Below are 8,680 nucleotides of genomic sequence, written 5' to 3' on the forward strand. Positions count from 1 at the left end.
AAAAAAAAAAAAAAAAAAACTCAATATCACTCTAATTTTAGAGAATTAAAGGATGTATTTTTTTTTTTTTATGACAAAAATTGGAGGCTAAGAAGACCTAGAACGTTGAGCTATGGACCCAAGATTTTTTCCCTCAAACTGGAGAGCTAGGCACAAATTCGTTTCTTCAAGACCTATTCAGATATCTCGATGACAGTTCCTAGGCCTTCCTATGTACAAGGCGAGAGAAAGTTTCAGAGTAATTAACAACAAGCAACGCCGGTGATCCCTCAATTATGAGGTTGAAGTTGATGGCATGGCTATTAGCTCTCTTCCAGACCAATTCTCAAAACTCTTTCATCTAAGAGTGCAAGAACGAAGGTCCCATACTGAATTGAGCAAGGAAGTAGCTACTTTGATATCTCTTTAGGAATTATTTATAAGATGCTTTTGGTACTCCCTATAAACTTAAGATAACTCAAAGTTAAGTAAAAATGTAAAGATTAAATCAAGAATCTTGAGTTAAAAACCTAAACCAAATGTTTATCTTGAGAATTACAAATTATAAAATTAATCTACTAAATGGCATTCCCCATATGAAATTTTAATGGAAGCCTAATACCATAAAATAAAGGTGTATGCAAAGTTTTACGAACATAGAAGCATATTTAAGCCCTACACTAAAGATAAGAATGCTCTAACGAAGGCCATATGTTCCTAATCAAGATGGACTCCAAATAACTAAAAATTTATTATGAAGCCTATTTATAAGATTATAGATGAATAAAAGTATGTTTAAGGCATAAATTAAGACTCAGATAGAAAATACCAAAATAGTCCTACGTCTTTATGATGTTTCAAGGACTAAATGGTCTTCAAATGATAATTTTAAATGAGGCTTATTTATGATATTATGAATGACGGTGCATAATTTTAAAGGTATTTTACTATGTTTAAGGAATAAACTAACATTAGAGTGAAAATGTCTCTAATAAACCTAGTATGAGAATTCATGGTTTTAATGAATTCCAAATGACATTATATTTTTCATGACATTCATTCATTATGGATCTATAATGTTGCTCTAGGGTTAAGAGCCAAAAAAACCCGTCTTACGTCTGAGACACTGAGACACTCAAACTACTGTGTAGCACTTCACTCAAACGTGCCTTATGTCTTAAGTCAGTCTATATCTCTTGATATGCATTACATCATTATCATATATTTTTCCTCACAAAGGTAAGATATCCTATTTCGTAGAATGTCAAATTTAGACTATGTTTTAGGAGACTTAAAGGAATACTATGGCCGAAAAATGCAAAATTTGATATTTAATCCTATTTGAATTTGAGGAATGAGACATTTTGATTATGTGTAGGAAATGCGGTGGAATGTCAAATATAAGATTTCAAGTTGTTTACCATCTACATGACTTAGTAAGCCCTTCCAAGGGAATGATCCAAGGGAGTGATTTAGGAGTAGGATTAGTGTTAACTATTGTGTAGGGACGAGAAGAGGACAACTAGAAGGAATCTACTCTACTCTCATTAAATCTATCCAAGGACGATGGATCATATAAGTGCATGAACTAGGGCAAGGCAACAAACTGATCAAAATAAAGAACTCCGAACCAAGAACTTAACAATTATGCTTCTATTTTATAAATTTATGACCCTAAGACTAGAAACTAAGGATCAAGGTTCTTAAGAAAAAATTCATGACATGGTTGGGATTAGAGGAGGGTACCTGTAATGCCTCTAATTTTCTAAACCTAGTTAGTGACGTCATTCATGCATACATAACTCATTATGCTGAAGCTCATCATAAATAATCTTAGAAAACACAGCAAAGTATTTCATAAAGATCAAAAAATTCAAATAAACATCTCTGAAAATAAAACCTTCAGTAACGGAATTCAAAAACTCTAAATAAAAAGAATGTTCAATACTTTAACTTAAAAACAGTCAAACCAACGTAAACTACTAATAATGTCCCCTCTTCAACTACCATGGTGTCCTCAGCTTCACCGTCAGTCGTACATTGGTGTCTTCCCTTTACATGAAAAATATAGGTAGCACGTGGCTTGAGTATTTTATAAACTACTTAGTAAGTCACTCCACTCTAGGGTTAGAAATGTAAACACATGCAACATATGAGCAGGACCTAACTTTTCGTAAACTTTACATGGTCTTGGGTGCTTTTCTATTCTGAGTAGGGTTGGATGTTTGGTACTTCTTCACACACGGCCCATGTACATGCACATGGACCCACCAGGCGGGCTCGTATACATACCCCTGAGCCTGGCTTGGTTGGGCACAACGTATTACACGTCGTCGGACACCACAAAACAGAAAAGGCCAGTATCATATCATGGCTAACATAAATATCGTATTACATAAGCATTGCTAACATCACATCTACGTCATTACATGGCATATTACATATCATGAAAATACATTCTAGTCCCATAAGCATTTCATGACATGACTCAATAATACTACGTGTATACATGATATCGATCAACATTTTCATGGCATATACTAAGATATTATTCATAACTTCACCTAACATAATCAGTCAACAGTCAACATAATTCATATGTCACATAGTAATATCACATAAAATATGGTGCATGCAGGGCCCACAGGACACGCACCATCATGCATCACACAATAAGCTAACTCCAACAGTAAGGACACTTACTTCGATGGCATCGACCGAAGTTATTCACAACAAGCTAATTCCCAACAGCACTATGTTCTATAAGAACCACATAAAAATTTAGGAACCTTTCCTACAAACCCTGGCTAAACCTCGTGCAATTTCTCAAAATAAACCCCCAACACAATCTTTCTTTGACGGTTAAGAACCATACTGACCTCAAATTATAAAAATAAGGGCAGAAACAGCTTCAGAAGGGCGGAAAACCTAGGAATTGATATATTATAGAGATACTGAGCCAATAAGCCAAGTCGTCGAGCCGACCAACTAAGCCGCCAAGTCGAGTTGCGGGAATTGACGGAGCCGAGCCGACGTACACGCCAGGTCGAGTCGAGAGGAGCCGCGGCTGACGCCTGATTTGAGTGCGAGCCCGCGGTACACAAATGTTGAAACCCGACCCAATCCAATCCCTCTTCTTCCTTACCCAAAAGACACAAAAACCCTAAACGCGATTTTCCCTTTTCAATTACGACAAGACTTCGACGCTTATATTTCTCTTGGAGATGGAAGCAAACAAATTAACATCACCAACGTGACATGTGGGCCAGGACATGGCATAAGCATCGGAAGTCTTGGAAGATACACTAACGAAGAACCCGTTGAAGGTGTCATCGTAAAGAACTGCACGATAATTAACACCACTAACAGTGTCAGGATCAAGACGTGGCCAGCTTCTGCTGCTAGCGGCACCGCCACCAATATGCAGTTTTTGGACATTATAATGGTCAATGTTAGCAACCCTATTCTAATAGACCAAGAGTATTGTCTGTGGAATCAGTGCAATCGGAAGGTATTGGTCGCATTCTCAAAGCTTTGATTGATTTTGTCACTATAACTTTCACAAATAAACCACTTACAGAAATTTGTTGTCTCATTTTTATTTTCAGATTCCTTCGTAAATTAAGATTAGTAAAGTGAGCTTCAAGAACATTAGAGGAAGTTGTGCAACTCTAGTGGCAATCAAACTTATTTGCAGCTGTCACTTACCATGTGACGAAGTAAAAGTCGGTGACATTGACCTCACTTACAATGGAATAAAAGGTCCTATTACATCTCAGTGCACGAATGTGAGACCCATCATTTCAGGAAAACAGAACCCGAAAATTTGTTCATCTCCTTATGTTGTCCCATAAATTGTTGATTGTCATAGTACTTCAAACTAACCGATAACCTTAATTAAAAGAAGACAGCTCTATCCATTTTAATTTCTCTGTCTTTTGAGTTTCTTTTGTTGTACTTTTCGAAATATATATCATGGTCAAATGTTTGAAGGAAGTCTTGTGTCCTGAACAATGTAACGTTTTTATTACTTCGTCGTTATAAAATAAAATGGTTTTACTCTTGTTTTTTCGTTTTAGATTTGAATTCTGAATAAGACAATGTAACCGTAAGGACTATTATAAAAAAAAAAAAAACCATTACTTAAAAAAAAAAAGAACAAACAAACAAAATCGGTAACCATAAAGAATATCTAACTCCAATCTCTATTGGTAACCGTAAACAATTAAAAATTTTGATAAGTCAGATCGAATGTCCTAACTATATTCGTTGGATATCGCACGGATCCATCAATATTGTGAAAGGAGAATTGACATTAGAGGGGACTAATCAAGTGAGTCTATCCTTAAATCTATATTTTTTCTCAATGGTATACATTCGGTTGCAATTTTTAGACAAGTCTTGAAAAATAGTCTGTTTTAGATTAGAAAATTAAGTGACAATTATTAATGTATTCTAGGAATTTACATTTAACATCAAATTATCTAACTATTTATCTCCATTTCTAAACTGTTCTACCGTACTTTAGCTTTACAAAAATGTCGATAATCCTAGAAAAATTAAATATCAAAAGTAGCTAAATGTTCTAAGAGTTTACTCTACAAGAACTTATAAAAATGGGCCCAAATTCGTGGTAAATAAGGGGGAAAAAAAAAACAAAAATCGAAAAAGAGAGAAGATAAAAATAAACTTTGTATCCATAAATGCTCTATCTCATGTTTTCAAGTCTTAAGATATTTGTTGCTCGCGAGTTGAGATATCTTTTCAGACCTAACTCAGTTATTTGGATCATAAACTTATTCAACCCAAACAACCGTGGTTAAATTATGTTTAGAATGATATATAAGAAGAAAAATGGATACGAAGCTTTTTGGAAATGGCAAATGGTGTCTCATGTCGAAGCTTTGGGCCGGAGTTTGAAACTCGGATCCGGCAACTGATTCCCTTGACATTCCTATGCATCACTGTGATATGGCTACATTTCCAACTTGTCATGAATTGCTTCTAGGAGTGAAATTTGTCCGCACAAATTAACACGGTTCCTTTTAGCAATTTTTTTTTTTTTTTCCTTACTCAGATGTCTCCTAAGATGTAACCTCATCCCTAGAATTTGGACCGGGATTTGTAATCCAAATTTGGCACCCGATGGCCCCCACAATCCCTTTGAATTGCTCTAAAAATGAAAAGTATACCTAAAAATCACATTACCTATCTTTGGTGGCTCAATCATAAGATTCAAAAGTTAGGCATGTTTAGTTTGGAGCAACCTTATATTAGGCGACATCTTGTAATTTTCTTAATAATCATTTGAATAAAGACAAAGTACGCTAAAAATATTTCATCGAGTTTGAAAAATAGTTTGAAATTTCGTCCTACGCTCCACCCAAAAAAAAATTCTAACATTGAAATCAATGTATCTCGAAGTGCATCTTGTAATAGAAACTTCATTTGTACAAGGCTACCATTAATTCGTGGCCGTAAAGCTTGTTTCCTTCCAGAAAAAGTACTTTGATGGGTTTGGCCAATGCCTAGTTTCTTTGAAATTCAACTGTTCATAGGGAGTGAGAGAGATATTGCAACATAACCATTAATGAACAACTCTGCGAAACAATAAACAACGTTTAGTTATCAATTAACATCATAAGCCACGTGCTACCTATAAACCACATAAAAATTTAGGAACCTTTCCTACAAACCCTGGCTAAACCTCGTGCAATTTCTCAAAATAAACCCCCAACACAATCTTTCTTTGACGGTTAAGAACCATACTGACCTCAAATTATAAAAGTAAGGGCAGAAACAGCTTCAGAAGGGCTGAAAACCTAGAAATTGATATATTATAGAGATACTGAGCCAATAAGCCAAGTCGTCGAGCCGACCAACTAAGCCGCCAAGTCGAGTTGCGGGAATTGACGGAGCCAAGCCGACGTACACACCAAGCCGAGTCGAGAGGAGCCGCGGCTGACGCCTGATTTGGGTGCGAGCCCGCGGTACACAGACGTTGGAACCCGACCCGATCCAATCCCTCTTCTTCCTTACCCAAAAGACACAAAAACCCTAAACGCGATTTTCCCTTTTCAATTACGACAAGACTTCAACGCTTACGCTCATCCCTACTGTCGTTTCATCTGCCACTCCTCATTGTGCAACGCTCACGATGTTACTCCGCTTCTATGCAAAAATCCTCACTGAAAACTCGAAGCCTTGTGTACGTGTCATGATTTTCCATTATTCCTTTGAGTTTCTTACTTGGATTGTTTCGCACGTCTACTCATTGATAATTATTTGATGATATCCTCTCCAAAAGTTTATAAATCTCATTACAATCTTTTGACAGGATGGCTCCATTTGCAAATGCATCTACAACTTGCTTGGTGGCGTTGTTCAGCCCATTTAGAATGTCTACATTTGTATGCATGCAATGAGGTATACCGGGATGAGGGTATTTTCAATCTTTCCCACCCCTCGCACTCAATATCTCATCATCAAATTGTTGGAAGACTACTATTTTATATATGAATTTAACATTGCTTGTGAGTGGGAAGTATTTGATTAACAATTTCTCAGCCAATGTACCTCAAAAGACAACACATGACCCTAAACCCTAAACCCTAAACCCAATTGTTTGTCATAAACCCTAAACCCAATTGTTTGTAATATTTAGAACATCACTAGTTTTAATTCAAACCTGGTAGTTAGTAAATTTGACTTGATTTCACTGTTATGAAAACTTATGTTCTAATCGCTCTTTCTTTTTGTCGATTTGTTAGAGTTAGAGCGAGCAATACCTAACAAGGACAAATACTATTCACCTTTGTTCTCGTCATCTATGTTGCAATGCTCTTTCCATTTTAGGATCAAACAAAAATTCTTGTCAATGTATCGTTCATACACTCCCCAACTTCTGTTTTTTTTTGTTATCAGTCGTTGTGTTGTCTCTTCTACCTAACTTGCAGTTCTACAAAAGAAATTGAGACAAAAAAAAAATCAATTAAACTTTCCGATAATAATGCCAAAAACTTGATTGCTTGTGACGGTATATAGAAAATAGTTTAAGAATTCATACAAGTAATAAGTAAATTATCAATTCTACGGGGAGTTAAAGATGAATTCTTACTTCATCAATTGGGAACTATAAGTTAAGTATGGGTAATATCAATAATGGGTGTTGTTGATTTCACTTTACTCGTAAAAACTATAATGAAATATAAATTATAACAAGGAGAAAATGCTAAAAAAGAACTAGTCATTGTACACAAATTGGTTTTTTCTTTTTCTTTCTTTCATTAATCTCAAATTAATTTAATTAATTAATATTTTGATGATAACAATTACTCTTAATTACTAATAATTTTACTGTCTAAAGTGTTCCTAATGTAAAGCTTGGAATAACGATTTTAACACTTTGTGAATCAGAAAAGTAATGATACAATCGAGGGAGTTTTAGCGGTTTTTAAAATATATAAATATATTATAACTAGAACATTTGAATATAAAAATTAAAATAAATAACTGCAAGTATAATTATTCAAAAATAATAATTATTCTAATAAAAAAAAATCTTCTCAAAATACTATATTATTATTATTTTAAAAAATATTAAACTTTTTTTTTGAGATTTCTATTGTTTCTATTGTTTCATCAAATGTTTGTTGTTTAATATCTCGCTGCTCAAGAAGTTGGACTAACAATTCATAAAAAAAAAATAAAAAAAAAATAATAAAAAAAAAAGTCATGGAGTGGTTTTTCTCCATTTATAAAAGGAGTTAGAGAATATTTTTATTTAAATATTCAAGGGGCACACTCGAGTATTTAAAAATACTTAGTAAGCGACTTCCTATCATGGTTATAATGCAAGAACATGCAAATGCAATGCATGAGACCTATCATAAAAGTCTATTTTTTCTATGGTACTATCTTAACAAGCAGTTTTGATGTGTAATTCATTTCCTACACACAACCCACACGTGCAAATATGGACCCACCAGTTGGTTCGCACACCTTCTGGACTCATTTTTCTTGTTAGGTGAGCAATCTTTGGGAGTTCTCTATGCCAGACACCCGTTAGGAGTAGTAGCCGTCACGGCAGCATTATGTCAAACATAATGGTCGTTCTCCTGCCTAGTAGTGTACGCATCTATATCATCGTGAAGGAATAGAGGTATCCCCCAATGCATGAGAACGCTTTAATGCATGAGGTCCCAACATTTTTCCATTTTTATCCTTATTTAATAGAACTCTGCTAGCATTTTCTTCATATCATCCTGTTTCTCATTTCAATTATCATATCCTTCATGCTTATACTAGGGTTATATTTCATGATACTTTTGATTTTTCATGTCGTTCATAACCTGTTATACATACAATTCACAAGACATAGCATAACATTTTCATGCTTTCAACATAATAGTTCATATCGTGCATGTAACATAGAATATATCGTAACAATCATCGAATGCACTCCAAGCATATCATAATACATAACATCATACACATAAGATTTCATCCAAAACAAACTACACAACATTTACATCCCATAATGTTCACGTGCTATTTCATAACAGTTTAAGCATATGATTTATGACATGTTCAAACCACGAGCACATGTCAACATACAACATACAATTCATAACCTAAAGATGACAGGGTCACTTACTTGGTTGACCTTAACAGCGTTATCCTTATTAATTATGTAAGCTCT

Source organism: Cucurbita maxima, unplaced genomic scaffold (genome assembly GCF_002738345.1).
Source record: "Cucurbita maxima cultivar Rimu unplaced genomic scaffold, Cmax_1.0 Cma_Scf00039, whole genome shotgun sequence".
NCBI lineage: Eukaryota > Viridiplantae > Streptophyta > Magnoliopsida > Cucurbitales > Cucurbitaceae > Cucurbita > Cucurbita maxima.